Here is a 22,792-nt window from a genome sequence, read left to right as displayed (position 1 = left end):
GGTGCATTCTCTTGTCTTTGGTCAACATGGAGTACGTGGGTGCCACACTTTGAACAGAGTTTTCTCATAGACAACTGCTCATGCAATATAAAGCCAACACTGTTTTTTCTTTTGATATCTTTACGATGCTAGGTAGCCCATTACCCTTTTCAAGCCAGAGCTTCGCTTGCTCGGTATTTCTGCCCATCAAGAGGCCGTGTAAAATAAAAACTCAACAGTTTTTTTGATCCATAGTTTTAAAAATAACAAAAGGAACGCCACCCTTAGCGCAATAACTCACAAACTAATGAAGAGAATATTATGAAATTTTAACAACTGTCTTTTTAATGTTAATATTAACTGAAAAAGAGGTGAATGCAATAAAACTAGTGCCATGTATGTGTGACGGGCTTAGACTTTTCAGCCCATGCGCTACGGTAGATACCTATGAAATGAGACTTTCACCTACTAGTCCACAGATGTCGCTAGGAGTATTTTTAAACCTTCCCAAATGTCTTGTTTTTTTTCGTCTGCCATCTGTCAACAATATTCCATTCATTGTTTGTTACGTTTCATACAACAATGCATTTTTGTCGCTCTTAAAAATGTCGAATTTCGTGCCTTCAAACTACGATTTGCGGACTTTGTTGATTTTCTGTTATCAATTGAAGAAAAACGCTTCTCAAGCTCATTAAATGCTTATAGAAGCTTATGGTGGACATACTCTAAGTAGAACACAGTGCTTCAGGTGGTTTGAGAAATTCCGAAGTGGTGATTTCAGAGTGGCGAACGAGGACCGTGGCCGGCCACCGAAAAAGTTTGAGGACGCCGAAATGCAAGCATTTTCGGATGAAAATGATGGTCAAACGCCAGAAATGATGGCAGAGCAGTTGGGAGTGACCCAGAAAATCTTTTCCAAACGTTTGGAAGACATGGGCATGATTTTAAATGTGGGAAGATGGGTGCCGTATGAAGTGACTGATAGGCAATAAGAGAACCGAAAAACTACTTCTGAAATGCTGCTTTCCCGGTTCAAAAGGAAGTCTTTTTTGCATCGAATCGTTACGGGAGATGAAAAATGTGTGTATATCTACAATCTCAAGCGTAAACGATCGTATGGTCCGCCCGGCCACAAGCCAAAAACCTCGTCCAAACCAAATCGCTTAGGCCGCAAGGCAATGCTGTGTGTTTTCTGGCATCAGCGTGGTATGATTTGGTACGAGCTATTAAAACCAGGTGAAACAGTTGACGGTGCACGCTACCAACGAAAATTTGGCCGATTTAAACAGCGCTCTACACCGAAAACGCCCAGAATATGACGATGGGCGTCACAAAATAATTTTTCTTGATGACAATGCACCGCCACACCGAACAAGAGCGACCCGGGAATTGGTGGAGACGTACGATTGGACACCGCTGGTGCATGGTGCATGCGGCTTACTCACCAAACTTGACACCTTCCGATTATCATTTGTTTGCATCGATGGGCCACGCACTTTCCGAGCAGCGCTCAATTGTCACGAAGAAGCCAAAAAATGGCTCAATGATTGGCTTGCGGCCAAAGACGGCCAATTTTTTTGGCGCGGCATCCACAAATTGCCTGAGAGATGGGGAAAATGTCTCGCTAGCGATGGCTATTATTTTGAAGATTAAATTTGTAACCATTTTTTGTTAATAAACGAGTGAAATTGAAAAAAAAGTCTCATTTCATAGGTATCTACCTTATGTAGTGAAGCCCCCTTTTAGGCTGACACTCATCGATAGTTAACTTTTGTTCGCCAAAAAGAATTGTCCGCTTAAGTGTGAATAATTTGTTTCGATGCCCAAGATTTGGCTAAGAAAAAATGTGCGCCCAAGGGAAGTGCCCATCTAATGCAGGTGTCCGCTGAGGGAGGTTGCACTGTACTTATATGTATATATATATATAAGGTGGCGCTAAAGTAATCCTCCTATCAGAAAATGCTATACATTTTGCGATTGGCCCCTAATGTCAGTTCTGTTTTGACATTTGTGTAGTAAACACATACGAAATACACGTTAATAAACAATGTTACGCTACACTGCTCCAGAACGCGGAATATTGCTGACTATTTATTTGACCAATAATCGGTCGGTGACTTTGAAACAACGTGAATTTCGTCGCAGATTTCCTCGCCGTCCAACGCCTACTGGTGAAACATTGCGACGTTTAGCCGCTCGCCTCGAAGAGACTGGCACAACACGGAGTAGCCGTTCTGCAGAGAATATTGCTGCTGTAGCCGAGGATGTCATGGAAGCGCCGTCGACATCGACCAGACGACGTGCCACGCAAATGGGTATCAGTCGAGGGTCTTTACAGCGAATTTTGGTACAAGATTTGAAGATGTTTCCATACAAAGTCCAGACGGTGCATCAGCTGTTAGCTGCTGATCGCCAATCGCGTCTAACATACGCTCAAGCCATCATTAATCACCACCAAGAGGAAGATGATTTTTCATCAAATATAATCATGAGTGATGAGGCCCATTTCCATCTTAGCGGGTACGTAAATAAGCAAAATTTACGCTTCTGGGGCACTGAAAATCCGCGTGTAACCCACAAAGAGCCATTACACCTGCTCAAAGTCGCTGTATGGTGTGCTGTTTTCGCTGGAGGACTCATTCTTTGAAGACGCCGCGGGCCAAACGGTTACTGTGAATGGTGAGCGCTACAGAGCAATGATCAACGAGTTATTTTTGCCGCAACTTGATGTATTGGGATTGGAAAACATGTGGTTCCAACGGGACGGTGCAACGGCACACACTGCACGTGCCACAATCGATATGCTGAAGGCTGCATTTCCCGGGCGCCTAATCTCCCGTTTTGGCGATTTGCTCTGGTCAGCAAGATCGCCTGATTTGACCGCTCCAGACTTCTTTTTGGGGGGTTCCGGTGCTTCCCCTCCCTCCCTACAGCCCAGACCTGTCGCGTCCGGACTTCTTGTTCCCGCGCCTGAAAAGAAAGCTGAAGGGGAGGCGTTTCGACTCCATCGAGGCGATCCAAAAAACTGTGACAGCCGAATTGAACGCGATTCCGGCGGACGAGTTTAAAAAATGTTTCCTGCAGTGGAAGAACCGCTACCAGCGGTATATTGACGCTCAAGGGTCCTATTTTGAAGAATATTAGTTGTATAAGCCAAAAGGTTTAATAAAACTGCTTATAAAAATAAGGCTCATTACTTTTCAATCAAACCCTGTACCTCATAGTTAGACCAGTGATGGTAAATGATTTTTGAAAAATCCCTACACATCCCAAAAAAATTCCCTAGTTTTTCCTACGCTTCCCTATTTTTTCAGAATCCGGCACGATTACTTTTAAGATTGGGATAAAATGGTCCACCACTTGCAGGGCGACATTATGCTCAGCGAAAAAAATGCTAAATCTTATTTCGAAATTTCTGGAACCGATACTTGAATTTTTCTCCTGGTATTCCTCCGAAGAGTCAATCGAAGAGGAGGAGCTCATTTCTGTAAAATATATAAATTTTAAATATAAAAAAAGCTAAAACTAAAAAAAAAGAAATGCGGGACAACTAAAAATTTTCGCGCAAAGAAAAGATCGCGTTAGCGTTAACGAAGAAAAAATGGCAATGTTGCCGTATTAACGCTTTAAAAGTATGCTGCCATAAGGAAAAAAATACTGGCATGAAATCTTACTGCGGCTTTTTATTTTAAATGAACTTTTTTAATATTTCCCGCTATTGTAAAATTTTTTCTGTCCTTTTTGAAAATTCCCTACATTTACAAAATTTAAAAAAATCTGTCCTTCTTTTTCGACAAATATCCCTACATTTAGGGATTTTTCCCTAGATTTACCATCACTGAGTTAGACTCCTCTGTTTTCAAAAATACGAAATAGAATTTTCATAAGCACATTGGCGTATATTTTTCTGAGCCATCATTATACAATACTTACCTTCATTCAGCTGTTCATTTTATTTTTGTTATTTTGCTGTGACAAATATTTTGTATTAAAAATGAAAAATTAATCAGAAAAAAATTATAATAATTAATATACCTACACACACACACGCGTGTATTTCCATACCACAAGTGTATACTTTGCTGTTAGGCCGCTCAAAATGTGTACTCATACACCTACACCCACATACATAAATACATACATACACGTACATATATGTAGCCACATTCAAAGATGCCAGCCGAGCGAGCTTTATGCGCTACACTTCCACATAATTTTGGGGTGTCCAAATTTTCTGAAGAGCTGTTTTCCTTCTGTGATATTTTTTCATTGCTAGTGTACGAGCAGCCGCGTTTGGCTGCGCGACGAAAGTTCGCACTCTGGTGATCGTTTCAAAGATAAATTCGGGCGAAGTGAAAGCAAGAAATAAATTAGAAATTTCAGAATACTTCTGATCCCGGGTCCTCAGCGCGTGTGCGTTACAACATAGGCGGTACGTGACGTGGCGGTAGTTTTTCGAATACGAATACATTAAAGCGCCTACATTCATTCTTTAACGTATAAAATTGATTAGTTTTTTTTACTGAAGTGTGAAAATATTTTAATTGAATTGTTTAGCTGGAGCAAATCACACGCAAAAGTGAAAATCTCATCCATTCCTCTGCCAGTCGAAAAACGCATTTAACGAATGCGTTGTGACGCCAGTGAGAGTAACCGGTTAAAAACTTCTACGGATCATACAGCAGACATACAAAAGTAAGCCACTCAGCACGAATCCTGCTATTAAAGGAATCTTAAATGTTTAAATGCTTTAGCGAGCGTATGAAAGTACAACAAAAGCAGAAGAAATTCTCAACTTAATGATTATGTAAAAGTGCGCAGCGAGACTTTTTAATTCACGCCCACTATGCACAAAAAAAAAAGAAACAAAAAAAAAAGAAAAAATAAATAAAAAAAATAAAAAATATACGAACAAACTTAAATTACGCCAAATAAATTGTTTTTACGCTCTTCGAGCAGCAGCAAATTTTTCCATCAATATCGTCTGGCAATTATGCTGTTATTTATTTTATATTTTACTATAGCAGCATAACACCAAAACTACCAGAAATACACACAAACATATACTACATATATGTACGGTAAATATGTATTAGAAGCATGTGAGCGGAAAAATCAAATTAAGTGTTGCTCACTTTTTACCACGCGAATCCTTCAACTTGGAATACGTACAGTGTGTGAAGCAAAATTCAAATGGTCGCACAAAACGAACAAGAAGAAGAAGAAGAACGCAAGTAATTTTAGCACAACGCTTTTTTTGTGTATATTTTCGGTGCTGCTTCACACATTTTTTACACATTAGTGTCTTGTGTGGTTATTTATAGGTTTTCCGAAATGCTAGCAAAAAGCAAGAATACGAATTAAAAGCAAATGAATAAATGAGTAAGGCAGGGGTGCAAATTGTGTACGAATGTCATAGAAGATTTTTCTCACATAAAATGGGTGTCGCTGTAAAATTGTGCGATTTAGTTGCCGTCATGGCGCATAAAGTGAAGATAAAGACGACTATAAAGCAAATAGTAGAATAGCCTAATTAGTATTGGTATTAACCGTGCCAAGGACGTTCGAATCTTGGTGAAAGACCAAAAAAAAAGAAGTTTTCTAATAAAAGAAGAACAAGTTTTTTCTAATAGCAGTCCCCCCTCGGCAGGCAATGGCAAATCTCCGATTGTATTTCTGCCATGAAAAAACTCCTCATAAAAATATCTGCCGTTCGGAGTCGGCTTGAAACTGTAGGCCCCTCCAATTGTGGAACAGCATCAAGACGCACACCACAAATAGCAGGAGGAGCTCGGTCAAACAGCTAGAAGGGGTGTACGCGTCTATTATATATATGTATATGTAGGTATATACATACCTATGAAATGCGACTTTTTTTTCAATTTCAAACGTTGAAACGTTATTTGAATTAACAAAAAATGGTTACAAATTTAATCTTCAAAATAATAGCCATCGCTAGCGACACATTTTTCCCATCTCTCAGGCAATTTGTAGATGCCGCGCCAAAAAAATTGGCCGTCTTTGGCCGCAAACCAATCATCGAGCCATTTTTTGGCTTCTTCGTGAGAATTGAAGCGCTGCTCGGAAAGTGCGTGGCCCATCGATGCAAACAAATGATAATCGGAAGGCGCCAAGTCTGTTGAGTAAGCCGCATGCACCAGCGGTTCCCAATCGTACGTCTCCACCAATTCCCGGGTCGCTCTTGTTCGATGTGGCGGTGCATTGTCATCAAGAAAAATTACTTTGGGACGCCGATCGGCATATTTTGGGCGTTTTCGGTGTATAGCGCTGTTCAAATCGGCCAATTGTCGTTGGTAGCGTGCACCGTCAACTGTTTCACCTGGTTTTAATAGCTCGTACCAAATCATACCACGCTGATCCCAGAGAACACACAGAATTGCCTTGCGGCCGAAGCGCTTTGGTTTGGCCGTTGTTTTTGGCTTGTGGCCGGGCGGACCATACGATCGCTTACGCTTGGGATTGGAGAAATACATCCACTTTTCATCACCCGCAACGATTCGATGCAAAAAAGACTGCGTTTTGAACCGGGAAAGCAGCATTTCACAAGTGGTTTTTCGGTTCTCTTGCTGCCTTTCAGTCAGTTCATGCGGCACTTTCCGACCTTTAAAAGCGAGAAGCGTTTTTATTCAATTGATAACAGAAAATCAACGACGTCCGCTAATCGTAGTTTGAAGGCGCGAAATTCGACATTTTTAAGAGCCACAAAAATGCATTGTTGTATGAAACGTAACAAACAATGAACTGAATATTGCTGACAGATGACAAACGAAAAAAACAAGACATTTGGGAAGGTTTAAAAATACTCCTAGCGACATCTATGGATTAATAGCTGAAAGTCTCATTGCATAGGTAGCGGTCGCCCCTCGGCAGGCAATGGCAAACCTTCGAGTGTATTCTTGTCATTAAAAAGTTGCTCTTAAAAAATAAATATCGGAGTCGGCTTGAAACTGTAGCTCTCTCCATTTGTGGACGACGCACACCACAAATAGGTAGAGGAGCCCGACCAAACACCCAGAAAGGATGTACGCGCCAATTATATATGTACATATGTATATACAGGGTGTTATGAAGTGTTACCTATTCAAAACACCATAACTTTTTTGTGTGAAATTAGTTTTTATTGATTTCAAAGACAAAATTTTTCAAAAATGATTACAATTTTAACATATATTCACTTTCAAACGGTCAAACAGCCTTCAAACGGTCAAAAAATGAGTTGCGTGCTGCACGAATGTGATCTTGAGGTATTTTGGCCCATTCTCGTATAATCGCGTTTTTCAGCGCATCCATACTGGCATATTTTTTAGTCCTCACCTTGCTCTCCAAAATGGACCAGATGGAATAGTCCATCGGATTTGTGTCTGGCGAATTCGAAAGCCATTGTGTGGACGAAATGAAGTGTGGAACATGATTTTTTAACTATTCATGGTTCACACGAGCTTTATGAGACGGTGCCGAGTCCTGTTGGAACGTCCATGGTCTACGACCGAAATTTTTGCGTGCCCACGGCTCTAAAGCAGCTTCTAAAACATTTTCCCGATAATAAGTCGCATTGACTTTGACACCAGGCTCGATACAAACGATTGGAGAGCGTCCATCAGCGGTCACTGCGGCCCAAACCATTACTTGCGATGGGAAATTGCTTCGAGTGGCCATACGTAGGCTCAAATTCTCGTATAAGCGTTCGGTCAAGTAAACACGATCGTTTTGAGTGTTTATGAACTGCTCAATTGGGAAATTTTTTTCATCAGAAAACACAATGTTAGGAAATTCGCCACGTTCATGCAAGCGCAACAACCCCTTTGCTCTTTCGCACCGAACTTTTTTTGCTGTGGTGAAAGGTCGTGTGCTTTTGGGAACTTGTAAGCCTTGACATTGAGCTCATTTTTCAATATGCGTCGAATGCTGTCTTGCGATATTTTCAGTTCTTTGGCCATTTTTCTTCCACTTCGACGTGGATTTCGTTCAAGTCGAGCCTTCACTTTCCGAACCATTTCTGGCGTTGTTGCGGTTTTTTTTTTTGCAGTTTTGATCCACCTCCATAGCGTTTTGCAGTGCTACCAGTATTATTGTAACGTTTTATAGTGCGATACACAAACATTTTATTCACTTTGAGGTGACTGAGCTCTCGAACAATGGCTGGTTGTGATTTTCCAGCCAAATATAAAGCAATCACGCTATTACGTTTGAATTCCATCACAGAAAAAAAAAAAATCAACAAAACTGAGACGCAAATGCTTTTGATGGCTAATAAACAATATATTGAACTGTCATTAGAACAATTTTGACGTTGATGTCATGAGCTGTTTTAAAGGTACAAGCAGTGTGAAGTTGGCAAGCACTTCATATCGTTCACCCTGTAATTGTTAGGAACTATATTTTATGGAAATAAATAAACGAATTTACACAAAAAATTAATACCATAACCAAAATACTTGGATTTCTAAGTCTCTAAGTCATATGTTGAACACTGCTGTGGAAGACCTGGTGAAGTTATTATAATTGCAGATACTGAATGCTTTAAGATTGCGGACTATAATCAAATCAGTGCTAACAAAACGCGCCTTCACTTTTGACTTGAGCGCGCCACATCTGTGACGGCAGTCACTTCTATCTGCCTTTGTATGTCTGTTCATAAATTTCATATGTCAAAAATTAAGTTTCCTGATATCAGACGATGAGAAATCATAGTTAAAATATTATTTAAAAATTAACACGAAACGTCATTTGGCGGCCGGAAATTCTATAAAAACAGACTCAGAGCAAACTGCAGAAGCTGAGTATATCAAGTGGAAACCGCACTGTCGAAATGTTTTGCTTGCTTTATTTTGCATTTACTTATTTAATACCTGTTGCAATTTCGAGTATTTCTCTATGTCAGGAATGGGGCACAAAGACCATGAGGTCGAAGTGCAAGCCTCCAGTAAATCTACAACTAAAAGTCATTAATGACGTAGCTTCCAATGTGCGCCTGCCAAAAATTTGCATGAAATATTTCTCGTGCTGTGTTGCTAAACACCACTGACTGTTATAATTTTCTACATTCGATAGCGATATTTTCATAATGAAGAATTGTGAATATGTGTGCGTAAAATTGTTATTATACATACATAACCTAAGCAACTATCTATCGAAGAGTGTCTTGTGGTAATCTACGTGGGACGACACATTTTCCGTTAAGTTTATGTTTCGTTATTTTTAGTAATTGCCACGCTGAACTTGATTCATAAGTCGTGCTATTTCTTCTTTCTTTCCTATATAAATCTAATTTCGTCATATAATGACTCACAGGCGTATTTTTGGGAGAATATTTTTAAAATAATCATTGCTATAATAATTTTTTAAACAACTTCGGGAATGGTTTTCAAAGTTTTCAGTATTCTCCCTTCCATCGGATATTCCTCGATTCTTTTTCAACGGCACACAAACGCTAGCACATCAACATTTTGACAAGTTTTTACAATTTTTTTTTTATTTTATGAATTTTCATTATTTTTGTTTAAAAATACAATTTGTTGTTTGGAAAAACTGATAAATCCAATTTTCAAATTATGTACAAAAATCAGAAAAATTCCATTAACTTACAACTTTTCCAATTTCACGGTTTTTAGTTAGAAAAATGTCATGCTTTTGTTATATGCAGAAAATGCACAGCATCGGCAGGGGAAAAATTTATAAAAAATCAATGTGAAATTTTAGCAACTTCACATTTGCATGGACTATAGAACTGTGTACACAAAATTTTTCTGGAAATTCTCAATTTTCGAAAAATTTGAAACTGCGTTATATGATTTTTGTTGTAGTATGATATTTTTATAAAAAATATGGTGGTATGTTCATAGATTTGCAGCGAAGTGTAATTTTTTTATATATAATAGTAATAACCAAATAGCACAGGAATACTGGGTTGCCCATATTCGACGGACCCATGTGTTTTTTTTTTTAAATCAAAGAAAAACGCAATTTTTTTGATGCTGACGATAATAATCATTTTATTTGGTTCAAGTAGATTTGTTGACATCACTTTTTGAATATGATATCTCTCAAATGGCCGCCTTGAGCCTGCACGGCGTGTTGTGCCCGTTTTGTAGCATTTTCCATAGGTCTAGCTAACATTTCGGCTGGAATAGTGGCTATTTCCTCACGGATGTTGTTCTTGAGCTCTTCTATGGTCTTTGGCTTATCAATATAAACCTTTGATTTTAAATATCCTCACAAGAAGAAGTCAGGTGGCGTGAAATCGGGCGAACGCGGTGCCCAGTCAAAATCGCCCTTTTTCGACATCAAACGACGAGGAAACAATTTCTTCAAAAAATCGATTGTGGTACGAGCTGTGTGTGGTGGAGCGCCGTCTTGTTGAAACCAGAACTGCCTCATACGCTTTCGACGAATAATTGGCATCACAATTTTCTTCTTTTCTTCTGCTTCTTCTTCTTTTCCCAATTGACTTATTTTGTTGAATGTAAATTTCAACAATTTGGGAGCGCTCGCGTGGCATGTACTGTTCCATGGTAAAAATCTGCTTGGACTGACGCTTCCAACGCGGTATGTCATTAAGCGATCTGACGTCTCTGCAAAGAGATACAGGGTTGCCAGATGGGTCCGTCGAATATGGGCAACCCTGTATATATTTCTTTAAAGATAAAAGAAAAGATTTTTTTAGTAGATTGAAAAATTTAAGCATTAAACATTTTTTGTTTTTCATTACACATTTCAAAATTCAAGCAAAGCCGCTATTTAAATATTCTATTTTATGTAATAAAAACCACATAGCGCTGGAATATAATATATATTTCTTTAAAGCTAAACTTTTTTATAAAATTTGTTTTTTTTTTATAAAATATTTTAGAGTTTCAGCAAAGCAACTAACAATTTTTTTTTAATTAAAGATTTTAAAATTCAAGCAAAAAACTGAAAATTGCATTACTCATTATGTTTGATTTTCCTTTTAATGGCAAAGAATTGTTTTTGTTTTTTGAAGTCAATTGGAAGTGCATAGATTTTAATCCACGGGCACGAAATACAAACTCATAGAAAGAGTTTTTTCTAATAGTGGTCGTTCCTCGGCAGGCAATGGAAGATCTCCGAGTGTAGATATTGCATTGGGGAATAAGTTCGTAGCGTTTTTACCGAAGACTTTTATTTAAACAAAAATACAAAATACAAAAAATAATAATTATATGAATACGTTAATCAATTATATATTCGCCGTTGCTGCTTACAACCTCTTCCCACCTCTCAACCATTTTGTTGATGCCGTTCAGTCAAAAATCGTCTGGTCTGGCGTCAAAGAAGTTTTTGAGCCAGTTTTTAAACGTGCGGACCTCTTTGTTATCGAAGGTAACACCCTTCATATGGTTTGACAGGGAACGGAAGAGATTGTAATCGGACGGTGCAAGCTCCGGAGAAGACGGCGGATGCTGAAGGACCGCCCATTCGAACTCTTGGAGTGCGGTTTTGACGATTTGTGCAACATGGGGCCTGGTATTGTCGTAAAGGACTATGGTTTGACCATGTCGATGAGGTCTTTTCAGTCGAACAGCCTCACTCACGCGATGTAACTGGGGAATGTAGTGCTTCTTGATGACCATGGCACTCTTTTCGCGCATTTCCCAGTGCAACATGCCCTCCCAATCCCACCAAACACATATCATGATCTTCATTGGTTGAAGATCCGATTTGACTCTCGGCTTTAACATATCTCCTGGATCCATCCACTCCATTCCTTGCTTCATATTGATTTAAAGACACCATTTCTCATCTCCCGTGACGATTCGATACAAAGGCCGAGTGTTGCTCAATGGCGGGCGATGCTGAGTAGCAATTTGAAGGCGACTTTCCTTGTTTTTTCGTGAGGCACCCAAGGTCTCAGGCTCCCAATTTTTCGGTAAATCTCATTGAATGAAAGTGACTGAGAATCGCCTTATGATCGCAGTTCATTTTTTCCGCCAATTCACAACTGGTTGGGCAACCGTTCTTCCGCTCCTTCAAAAGTAATTTGAGACGATCGAATTTAGAAGGCCTTCCGCTGCGGGGCGTGCCATCGACGTCGCAGTCGCTTTTTTTGAACTTTGCAAACCATTGCCGTGCTGTAGAATCATCTATCACTCCTTCTCCAAACACGTCGCATATGTTCTGGGCTGCTTTGGCGGCTTTTTGACCTCGTTGAAAAGAAAGGAAGAGCAGATGTCGAAAATGTTGATTTTTGCCTCCTGGGTGTATTCCATTTCTAAGCCTCAAAACTAATAAAAATAAATAACTTAAAAGTTCAATTAATATAGTTTTGTATGTCAGAAAGATTTCTATCGAATGAATACTTACACCTTGCCAAACAGCAAACAAATCGTTGTAAAAGAAAAGAAATTATAAAAACGCTATGAACTTATTCCCCTACCTAAGATACTCGTATTTGTATCAACTGATGCTTCCAAGTCTTGTTATCTGATTGAGTGACGTGGTTGTTATACCAAGGTATATCTAGGGAAGTTTTGAGAGAATTCAGTCCATAGCAGTCCTGCGTCTATTGTATTTGGGTCAAAGGGTGTTCGCAATGGAGTTCCATCTCTTCTGTGCTTTCCTGAGAAATAGGTTGTGCACTTCTTTTTTAACAATAGTCAGCGGGATGCCGATAACCGGGTAAGATGCCTCTGAGAATAATTCTTTCGATCCCTTCCTGGCAAGCTCATCAGCAATTTCATTTCCTTCTATGTTCCGGTGACCTGGAACCGAGATCAGAGAAATGTTACCTGCAAACAAAAGAGATTCGATCTCCTTACAGAAGTTCACCAGCTTGGATCTTCACCATGGCGTCGTCAGAGCCTTGATCGCGACTTTACTATCGGATAAAATTTTATAATCTCCCTCACTCCCACGTTCCCGAAGCATTTTGCATGTCTGCAAGATCGCAAAGACGTCTGTCTGAAAAAATAGCAGTATTTGACAGTTTTTAGGAAATAGTTAAATTGGCTGATTTAGAGAAAACCCCTGCTCCGACTCCTGATTCCATCTTGGAGCTGTCAGTGCGAACAGAGGTATCAGATTCGGTGCAGCTTTTCCCCTCGTTCCAATCCTTCCTCCATACATAGAAAGATTGCCTGGTACGACCCTCAAACTCCAGTTTGCGGATAGAAAGATCAGGCGGGGAAGGACTTCGCTTCACTTGGTGTGCCCAACTGGCGCCGGTTAGCACGAGAAAGTAACGACTGGCGCGCTTTGTTAAACTCGGCCAAAATCGCGTAAGCATTATCGCGCCAATTAAGAAGAAGAATAAGGATAGAAAGATCTGCCCGAAGTTCAGAGAAATACTTTGTTAGCTGCCTAAAATGCTGAAACACATAAAATATTTGAAAAAGGATATAACAGTGCTCTTGTATACAATTTCACGAGTGACACAATCGACTTCAATCGCGTGGCGACACGCTTAGAGGTGCACAAATACCGGATCGTTCATAGAGTAGATTGCCCCAGGACACATCGCAAAAGCGCGTGATTTCATTAAAAAAATGTTATACTTTTTATTGTGATGACTTAGTAGTGGATTTCGAGGAAGTTCACATAAAATAATTTGCTATATGAAGTGCGAGGAAAGGACGAAAAAAGATTGCAAAACGCATTGAGCTGTGCCGTAAAGATACAATGCCGATTGTAAATAATTTTTTAACTATTCTAGCGACTCTTTCCATAAGAACTTGCGAGATTGAAAGATGACTTTCATTACCTCGTCGACTCCAAACGCATTTAAGAAGTACGATAGCACAGGAGACGTTCAAAGGGTCAGCACATCTTTCTATGTTAAAAGCCTTGTTTTATATGTTTGATAGAATTTCAGAAAAATTTGCCGGCAACAAGCGAAGAGTTGAAATCAAATTAGTTTTTTTTTAATTTTCAACCGACTAAATGTCTTTACTTCTTCGATTCAGATTTGGTAAGAAGCTCTGGTAAGTAAAAGAGTTGGTCAACCAGGAAAGGAGTGAGAGAAAGAGATAGGGTAGCTGAAGAAAGTGATAGAGAGAAAGATATAGAATAGAATAGAGACAGAAGTTGAGATAGCTAGTCCCGTGAGAATTTTCCAGATTCTTTGGCAAATCTGAAAATATCCTCAAGCTCGAGAGAATGAATTATACTCATTCCCATGACATTGGAAACCATAATTCGTAGCCGTGCTCTAGCAAAGGCAGGACACACAGAGAAAATACTCAGTGCTATGCGCCTTCTCTAAGCAAGACAGGCTATTCGGGTTCTCAATTATTCCAATGGGGGTCATATGTATGCTGACCCCATGGGTTGTGTTATGTAATAATACCGACATCTACCCAACGGGTTTTCTACCAAGTTTTGGAAGAATATCGGACAGCTTTCTGTTCGTGCTTGTCACAAAACACTTTGGAGTTCTGCAGCGTTCTAGACCGGACCATCGCTCTTTATGTAAATTGCAAACATAATCGCTGATGAGCTTCATGATTCCTGCAGAACTGATTCGGATTATTGGTTCTGGCAACTGCGTGGTGACTGTTGATCCACACTTGGCCAACTCATCGGCAATTTCATTCCCTTGAACCTCGCAGTGTCCTGGAGCCCATATAAGTACACTTTTATTCCGCTCTGCAACAGAATTCAGCTTCCTCGTGCATTCTTGAACAATCTTTGTGGTTTGCTTTGCGTTCTCCGGATCCTTTAGTGCAGCCTAACTGCCACTAAAGACTCCAATCTGTGGCCCGCTCCATCTTCTCTCTCAATTATCAAATCTGCTACTTTCAGATTACAAAAAAAAAAACAGTTGCTATTCGTCCCATAGCGTAATGAGGGAGTCCTCCCTCTCGTTTAAGCACCATCCGGTGTTTCTTGGACCCATCAGTAAAGAAAATATCTGAAAAATTTCTTTGAATGAGATGTGAATTAAATTTGTGTTTATTAAAAAAAATTCTTATTTGAAAATTAAATTTTTTGGTAAATGATTAATTTAATTTTTTTAGAACGTTTTTCTTAGTTTCTTCCCTGTGCACATATATAGCTATGTATTATAAGAAAACCTACTAACATTTCCTTTTTTCATATATTTATATTTATGTATCATTTATTTTATTTATATTTATGACAGGATTTGATATAAGCGCCCATTCGACAAAAAAATCCTGGCTACGCGCCTGAAAAGTTTATATAATATTTCCTCTGATAATTGCAGAAAAAAATATAACCTGGCTGTTTTATTTGCAAAAATTTTAGCGTATTTTTGTTTAGGAATACAGGGTGCTTATTTATGTATCCGTACATGTAAAAAAGCCCATATCTGAGCCATCACTTGCTCGTATTTTTTATGTTTAATATGTATGAACTCTTAATGCGTTCATAAATATTGTAAAATCTCGCAGCCCTTGATAAAATATTACTGGATTTTGGTTAATCTATGATTTATGTATGTGCCTTAAAGCGATTTATTACCTTAGTTCGATATATTAAATATTTGTATGCATATTCTTTTCTCTCCATTCATTTTTTACACTCCAAGTTGCTCAGGTTTAAAGTTGTGTTGTAACTTCTTTTTGCAACCTGAATATTAACTGCATTAAAGAGTTGATTGTTGTGCTTAAAATTATAAACCCTTTTTTAGCAGCAGTTTTCCCACAAACAATTTCCAAAAAATCTTCTGCTGGGTTAATGCAAAAATATTTTATGTATATCGCTCAATTTTGTTTAAGCAAACTTTGCCTACTTTTAGGCGCAACAATAACGATTCACTGGGTAAATAAATGTGGAATGTGGCTGGATGGCAAATTAAATAGTTGTTGCTATAGTTGACTCAGAAAACTGAAACAACTGAATGTTGAGAAGTCTTAAGCTCTTAGGTTGAGCATTTTATGTTAAATTCGTGCATCATTAACACAATTTTTGCTATGGAAATATTCGTTTCATACAAATTTTTAAATATAATAAAGAAAATCCATATAATACGAATTAAATTTTTAATGCCGGATGTTGCGTATTTTGCGTGGTGGCACTTATATGCGAATACATACATACACCTGCGTGCAAAATAATAGCAGCGCGACATATTGCAATATTTTGAATATTTATTTACATTTTGTTTAATTTTCTGTATTTTGTTAGTAAATAAAAAATTATTTACAGGACTACAATAAAAAACATATAATTTAAGGCATACAACTTTGCAAAAAATTAAAAAAAAATTTAAAAACCTTCTATTAAAATTTGAAACTATTTAATCATTGCACGAAATTAAAAAAAAAAAACTTAAATAAACTTTGATTAAAATTTCAAACTTTTTAATTAGAATAAAACGAATTTTTAGCAGAAAAAGGGAGATTTAGAATAAAAGGAATTTTTAGCAGAAAAAAAAAAGATTTAGAATAAAATGAATTTTTAGAAAAAAAGACGATTTAGAATAAAAAGAAATTTTAGCAGAAAAAAGGAGATTTAGAATAAAAAGAATTTTTAAAAGAAAAAAGAAGTTTTTGAATAAAAAAGTGCAAATTAGTGAAAGCTCAAAAATCGCAACGATTTTTGAAAACTTACTTTTTGCTGGTATTCTCTTTTATTTCGAACATTCGTTGTATGGAATCAAACCAAAAAACAAACAAAACAAATCACAAAAAAAAATATATGTATATCAGAAAAAAAAATATATCAAAAAAAAAAGAAAAATAAACATCAGCACAAAAAAAAAAATAAAAAATCAACGCAAATTTTTAGCCACTTAAACTGGCGCAATATTGTAACAATATTGAATGCATTGCATCAGTGGCGCCAGCAAGAGGAAGCAGAAAATCGCGGTGATGGCGCAGACACGCCAAATTTAGCGAAGTCCCTCAACCATCTGTGTGATCCTTCTGCCAGAAAAATTTGACACACAGATGGCGCTTCAAGCAGTAAGAAGGCGTTATTCCTAAGCAATGACAGGGGGGCATTCCCACTGGACTAGACTGGTAGCGGCAGGCTAATCACCTACCCTATCAGAAAGCAAAGATTAACGAAACCAACGCAAGACTGAGTCTTGCTCCCGAGTGGAGTGAATAAAGAAAAAACTGAAAAAATTGAATGCATTGCAAAACTGCGTTTCTGGAATTTTCCCAGAAATTCTGAACAAAAAGTTCAAAATTTTGTTGCATTTTTTTTTAATTTTTTATTTAGTTTGTACTTTTGTGTTATGTTACTTTGTTGTAGTAAAAACTATAATTTGATGAAAAAAACAGTAAATAAGAAAAAAGTTAAAAAAATAAAAAAAAAAAATAAAATAAAAATAATATGTAAATAAAAAAAATTAAAAACCAAAAATTTTTTTTTTTATTAAGTTAAAAATTAAAACTTTTTAATGTTTATATAATTTGTAACTTTGTGTTATTTTACTTTGTTGTAGTATAAACTATATTTTAATGAAAAAAAAAACAATAAATAAGCAAAAAAATTTAAAAAATTACATAAAAATAATAAATAAACAAAAAATTAAAAACAAAAAAAAAATAAAAATAATAAATAAAAAAAATTAAAAACTAAAATTTTTTTTAATTAAGTAAAAAATTAAAATTTTTTAATTTCAAACTTTTTAATTAAAACTTTTTTATTTTTTATATAGTTTGAAACTTTGTGTTATTTTACTTTGTTGTAGTATAAACTAATATACATTTTGATGAAAAAAAAAACAATAAATAAGAAATAAATTTAAAAAATTACATAAAAATCTTAATTAAAAAAAATTAAAAACAAAAAAAAAATAAAAATAAAAATAATAAATAAAAAAAATTAAAAACTAAAAAATTTTTTTTTAATCAAGGAAAAAATTAAAACTTTTTAATTTCAAACTTTTTATTATAATTAAAACTTTTTAATTTTTTATATAGTTTGAAACTTTGTGTTATGCTACTTTGTTGTAGTATAAACTATGTTTTGATGAAAAAAAAACAATAAATAAGAAAAAAATTTTAAAAATTACATAAAAATAATAATTAAAAAAAGTTTAAAACAAAAAAAAAATAAAAATAATAAAAAAAAAAAATTAAAAACTAAAAATTTTTTTTAATTAAGTAAAAAATTAAAACTTTTTAATTTTTTATATAGTTTGAAACTTTGTGTTATGTTACTTTATTGTAGTATAAACTAAATTTTGATGAAAAAAAAACCATAAATAAGAAAAAAATTTAAGAAAATAAAAAATAATAATAATTAAAAAAAAATTAGAAACTAAAAAAATAAAATAAAATTAATAAACAAAAAAAATTAAAACTAAAAAAAATTAAAAAAAAAGTTAAAAAAATAAAAAAAAAATAATTATAATTAAAACAAATATATACAAACTATAAAAATAAAATAAAAATAATAAATAAAAAAATTAAAAACTAAAAAAATTTTTGTTTAAAAACTAAGTGAAAAATTAAAAAAAAATATTAAGTGAAAATTAAAATAAAATTATTTAAGAATGTATAAATAGTAATAATATTGCATTGTTGTTATTGTAGCAGCAAAACATTGCCCATGCACATACGGGAAGTGCTGCTGGAGTGATATTCCTTAGCCAAATATAAATCCAGTAAATCCAGGTCGTTCCGTTCCTCGTAGGTTTTGCGCTGCTATTACTGTGAACTCAGCTGTATATATATATACATATATACTTATTATATATATTGTGCATATTTATATATATTATATTTATTTACATTATCTTTTGAATTGTTCAATTTCTCACATCTCATTTCCCTTTTCACACGCAACTCGCTTTGATTTTTGGCTCCCACGCGTTTTTGGTTTCTACTTCACTGAAAATAATTTCTTTGGTTTCTTCCTCCTTCTATTCTTCTTTTCATTACATGGACGTGTTCGAGTATTTACGTCATTTTGTTTATAATAAAAATAAATGCGTTGCAAATTTTATTTTTTCCGCATTTATTTGACCGCTTCAGACTGTTTTGATTTTCTTCATCTCTTCCTTTTTAATTTTATTAAGTAGAAATCATTGCGCCTCGGTTCAATATTTATATCATCGACTGTGTGCGCAATGGATATAAGAAAATTTCTAAATATAATTTGGACAGTAATTCATTTAATTTTCCTACTGCGAATATTTCGCTACATTTTGTGCTGTACAAAAAATGTTCCTAAATAATTTGTGTAAAGTGAAATCTTTACTAGCGCTTCAGTCTATGCTGCTGCGAGAGCCTCTTAAAAGAAATTCTTATTTTGCAAAATTTTAGCTCACTAATAGCATTTAATTTCTGTTTTTTTTTGTTTTTTGAATATTTATACCTCATTCGCTTAGGAAATTTGTTTTGTGCATTTTTGATCTTTTAATTTCCATAAAAAACAAAAACAGAATATTTTATTCTTAAATTTTTGTTCATATTTCGGTTTCATATTTGTATGTTTGTGTTTGTGTATAGGTACTAAAGTATGTATGTATGTGCGAATGCATATATAATATATGATTTGATTTTCAACTCAATATTTTGTAGAAATTCGTAATGGCCTGTGTTTCTGCAAATATTTTAAGTAAAATTTCTTTGTTATTAAGTTGCCATTAAATGCTGCATTGCTGTGTTGCTAGGCCAAAGCGCGTGCCTTTGAAGTGTCTTTGTTGTCCTCACAAAGACTGCGTAAAAGAAGAAATTGCGATTTTATTTTAGACATACATAGAAATTACCTGCATTTTAAAGATGCATTGCATAGTGAAAGAGTTTGTTATGAGTATTTTAATAAAATTTGAAAATAATTTTGTATTATCGCTTTTGCTCTTGTCACTTCGGCACAATTCCTGCAGTTGAATTTAAACAAATTTTTCAATGAATTAATGAATTTTTCAGCATAGCTCGAAGACATTTTTTACAAAATATGTTTTTCGATTTTAATCTTCAAGTATTTTTATAGTTACAAAAATTTTATACCATACATTTCTCAGTATACTCCTAAAAGTTTCAAGATCTAGTGAGCGCATAAGAGAACCCATAAGAACCCACAGTGGTGCCCATATTTTTTATTATAATAGCTGATTACTATGGTTACGGTTATGGCTATGGTGCGGCATCCCTAATTGGAGCAAAACTACAAATATAATATAACTCAACAATGGGAAATCCCAATATGAAACTTTCAGGTATTACTGAGCATAATAAAAAAAAAAATAAGAAAACAATCCGAGACGGGTGATTTTCAAATTTAACAAGAAAATAGATTTATTAAAAATTTTGATCGGCAAATTTTTTTTTTAAATCTTCTCAAAAAAACAAAAAAATAAAATAAATTTTGAACAGAATTTATTTCACTTCTTGAGGGACCCAGTTTTTCAAAAATGGCAAAAAAAAATTTTTTTTCTTAAGAGAACAAAAAAATTTTGTTGGAAAAAAGCATGTTATATTCTAAAAACTTCTAACAAAATTTTCAACCTAAAAATTTTGAGCAAAAAATAATCTTTTGAAAATAAGTACGTTGTACTCTAACAAATGCAGAAAAATATTCGAAGAAGAACGGGATGCACCTATTTCATCTTTTGAGGGGAGACAGTTTTTCAAAAAAGACAAAAAAAAACTATTATATAGAAGCGACTGTATCTCACTTTATGAGGGGCGCAGATTTTTATAAATGGTAAAAAAACAATTTCCCAAAAGTTTTGAACAAAAAAAAATTGTTTGGGAAGCACAAATTTTTATTCTAAAAAAATGCAAAAAAAAAATTTGACTTTCTAAGGTGAGGCAGTTTCTCAAAAATGATAAATACAAATTTTTGCTTAAAAGTTTCAGACAAAAAAAATCGTTTTTTGAAAAAACAAACATACTTATTTTTTACTAAAAATGTTTAGCCTTAAAAAAATTGTATTCTAAAATATTCCAAAAATTTTTATATATTTTATATTTAACTTTTTGAGGTTGACATTTTTTCAAAACTGAGAGAAAAAAAATATTTTTTTCCTAAAAATGTTGAGTAAAAAAAATCTTAATAGATATACTATGCTTTATTTAAAAAAATGTACAAAAATCTTCCACTATTTTTATACAATTCACTCTCTATCTGAAAATAGGCAGTTTATCAAAAAAGACAAAAAAAATATTTTTTGCTAACAACTTTTAACACAAAAAAAAATTTTTTTGGAAAAAAACATTTTTCAAAACTGATAAAGAATGTTTTTTCCTAAAAATTTTGAGCAAAAAAAAAATTTTTTTTTGGAGAAAGTATTAAATATACAACAAGAAATTCTAAGTATTGTAAAAAAAATTGTTTTTGAAAAAAGTATTAAAAATTCGACAAGAAAATCTAAATAAAATTAAATTTAAATTTATAATATATTTCATATTTAAAGTTTGGTAGAGAACAATTTTTCAAAACTGATAAAAACAATATTTTGTCCAACAAATTTTGAGCAAGAAAAATTTTATTGGAAAAAATATGTTTTATTCTAAAAAATTAAAAAAAAATTCTAAAAGCCGCGTATATTTCACTTCAACAAACTCAATAGTAAAATTCGCAACAGAAAAAAATCAAAATTAAATTTTCAGAAAATTTTTCATTTTAAAATTTTTCGAAACTGACAAAAATAATATTTTTCACTAAAAGTGTTGAGTAAAATTTTTTTTTCTGAAAATAATAAATTAGTTTTATTCAAAAAAAAGCAAAAAAAAATTCAAGAAGAACCGAATATATTTCACTTATAGAACTCAAAACTTAAATTCGCAACAGAGAATAAATTTCAAAATTATAATTTTTTTTTTTCAAAATTCAATTTTCAGAAAATTTTTTTTATTATTTTATTATCTGTACATAATTCCCGTAAGTCGAATAGGCACCAAAATAATTTCTCACTCATAAACTTACTTAAATTTTCAGAAAATTGTTCATTTTAAAATTTTTCGAAACTGACAAAAATAATATTTTTCACTAAAAGTGTTGAGTAAAATTTTTTTTTTCTGAAAATAATAAATTAGTTTTATTCAAAAAAAAGCAAAAAAAAAAATTCAAGAAGAACCGAATATATTTCACTTATAGAACTCAAAACTTAAATTCGCAACAGAGAATAAATTTCAAAATTATAATTTTTTTTTTCAAAATTCAATTTTCAGAAAATTTTTTGAAACTTAAAAAAATCTAATAATATTTTTTCTTAAACACTTTTTTTCTCAAAATTTCTACAAAAAATTTTCCGGAAATAAGAATATGTTTCATTCAAAAAAATGCAAAAAAAATATATATTTGAAAAAGAACCGAATATAGGTATTTAAGTTTAAGAAACTCAATATGTACTTAAATCCTCAACAGTGAATAAATTTCAAAATTATAATTTTGTTTCAAAATTAAGTTTTCAGAAAATTGTTCATTTAAAATTTTTCGAAACTGAAAAAAATAATATTTTTTCCTAAAAACTTTGGAAAAAAAATGTTTGAAAAAGAACCGAATATATTACACTTTAAAAAACTCTATACTAGAATTTGCAGTAATGAATAAATTCCAAAATTATAAATTATTTTTCATAATTTTTCTTTTTACACTCAAGCCTGCATAAATCAATTTTCAGAAAATTTACGACAAGGTCCACAGCAATTGGATCACTTGACATGGTATCACGCACATGCAAAATCGAGAGTATTCAGACTCTTAGAGAAAAAAAACGAACTTTTGGTACAAAAATAGAAAAAAACCAAAATTATAACCTGGAGAGGCTTCAATGCATCATTAAAATTTGCCGTTGGTGGCATAAACGACCTGCTGTTCCAACACACTTCGAATAGCAAATAATTACATCGTATTTTTTATTACTAATTCATGCTGTATTACGAGTTTTCGAATATTAATTATAGTTACT

At 34.1% G+C, this 22,792-nt stretch overlaps 1 protein-coding gene across 5 annotated transcripts in view; it reads left to right on the top strand.

The window, feature by feature from the left end:
• Positions 1-4,265: 4,265 nt before the first annotated feature.
• Positions 4,266-22,792, top strand: part of LOC129246254 (RING finger protein nhl-1) — a 110,056-nt gene continuing 91,529 nt past the window's right edge. For 4 of the 5 annotated variants that reach the window (XM_054884924.1, XM_054884922.1, XM_054884923.1 and 1 more), the window contains exon 1: positions 4,266-4,674. The gene's annotated coding sequence lies outside the window, so the exon portion shown is untranslated. The remainder of the gene's footprint in view (positions 4,675-22,792) is intronic. The other variant, XM_054884920.1, reaches the window with a different exon arrangement.

The sequence above is a fragment of the Anastrepha obliqua genome, chromosome 4 (genome assembly GCF_027943255.1).
Source record: "Anastrepha obliqua isolate idAnaObli1 chromosome 4, idAnaObli1_1.0, whole genome shotgun sequence".
Taxonomy (NCBI): domain Eukaryota; kingdom Metazoa; phylum Arthropoda; class Insecta; order Diptera; family Tephritidae; genus Anastrepha; species Anastrepha obliqua.
The sequence above is the reverse complement of the archived record's forward strand: the minus strand, read 5'-3'. Positions and strand labels throughout refer to the sequence as shown.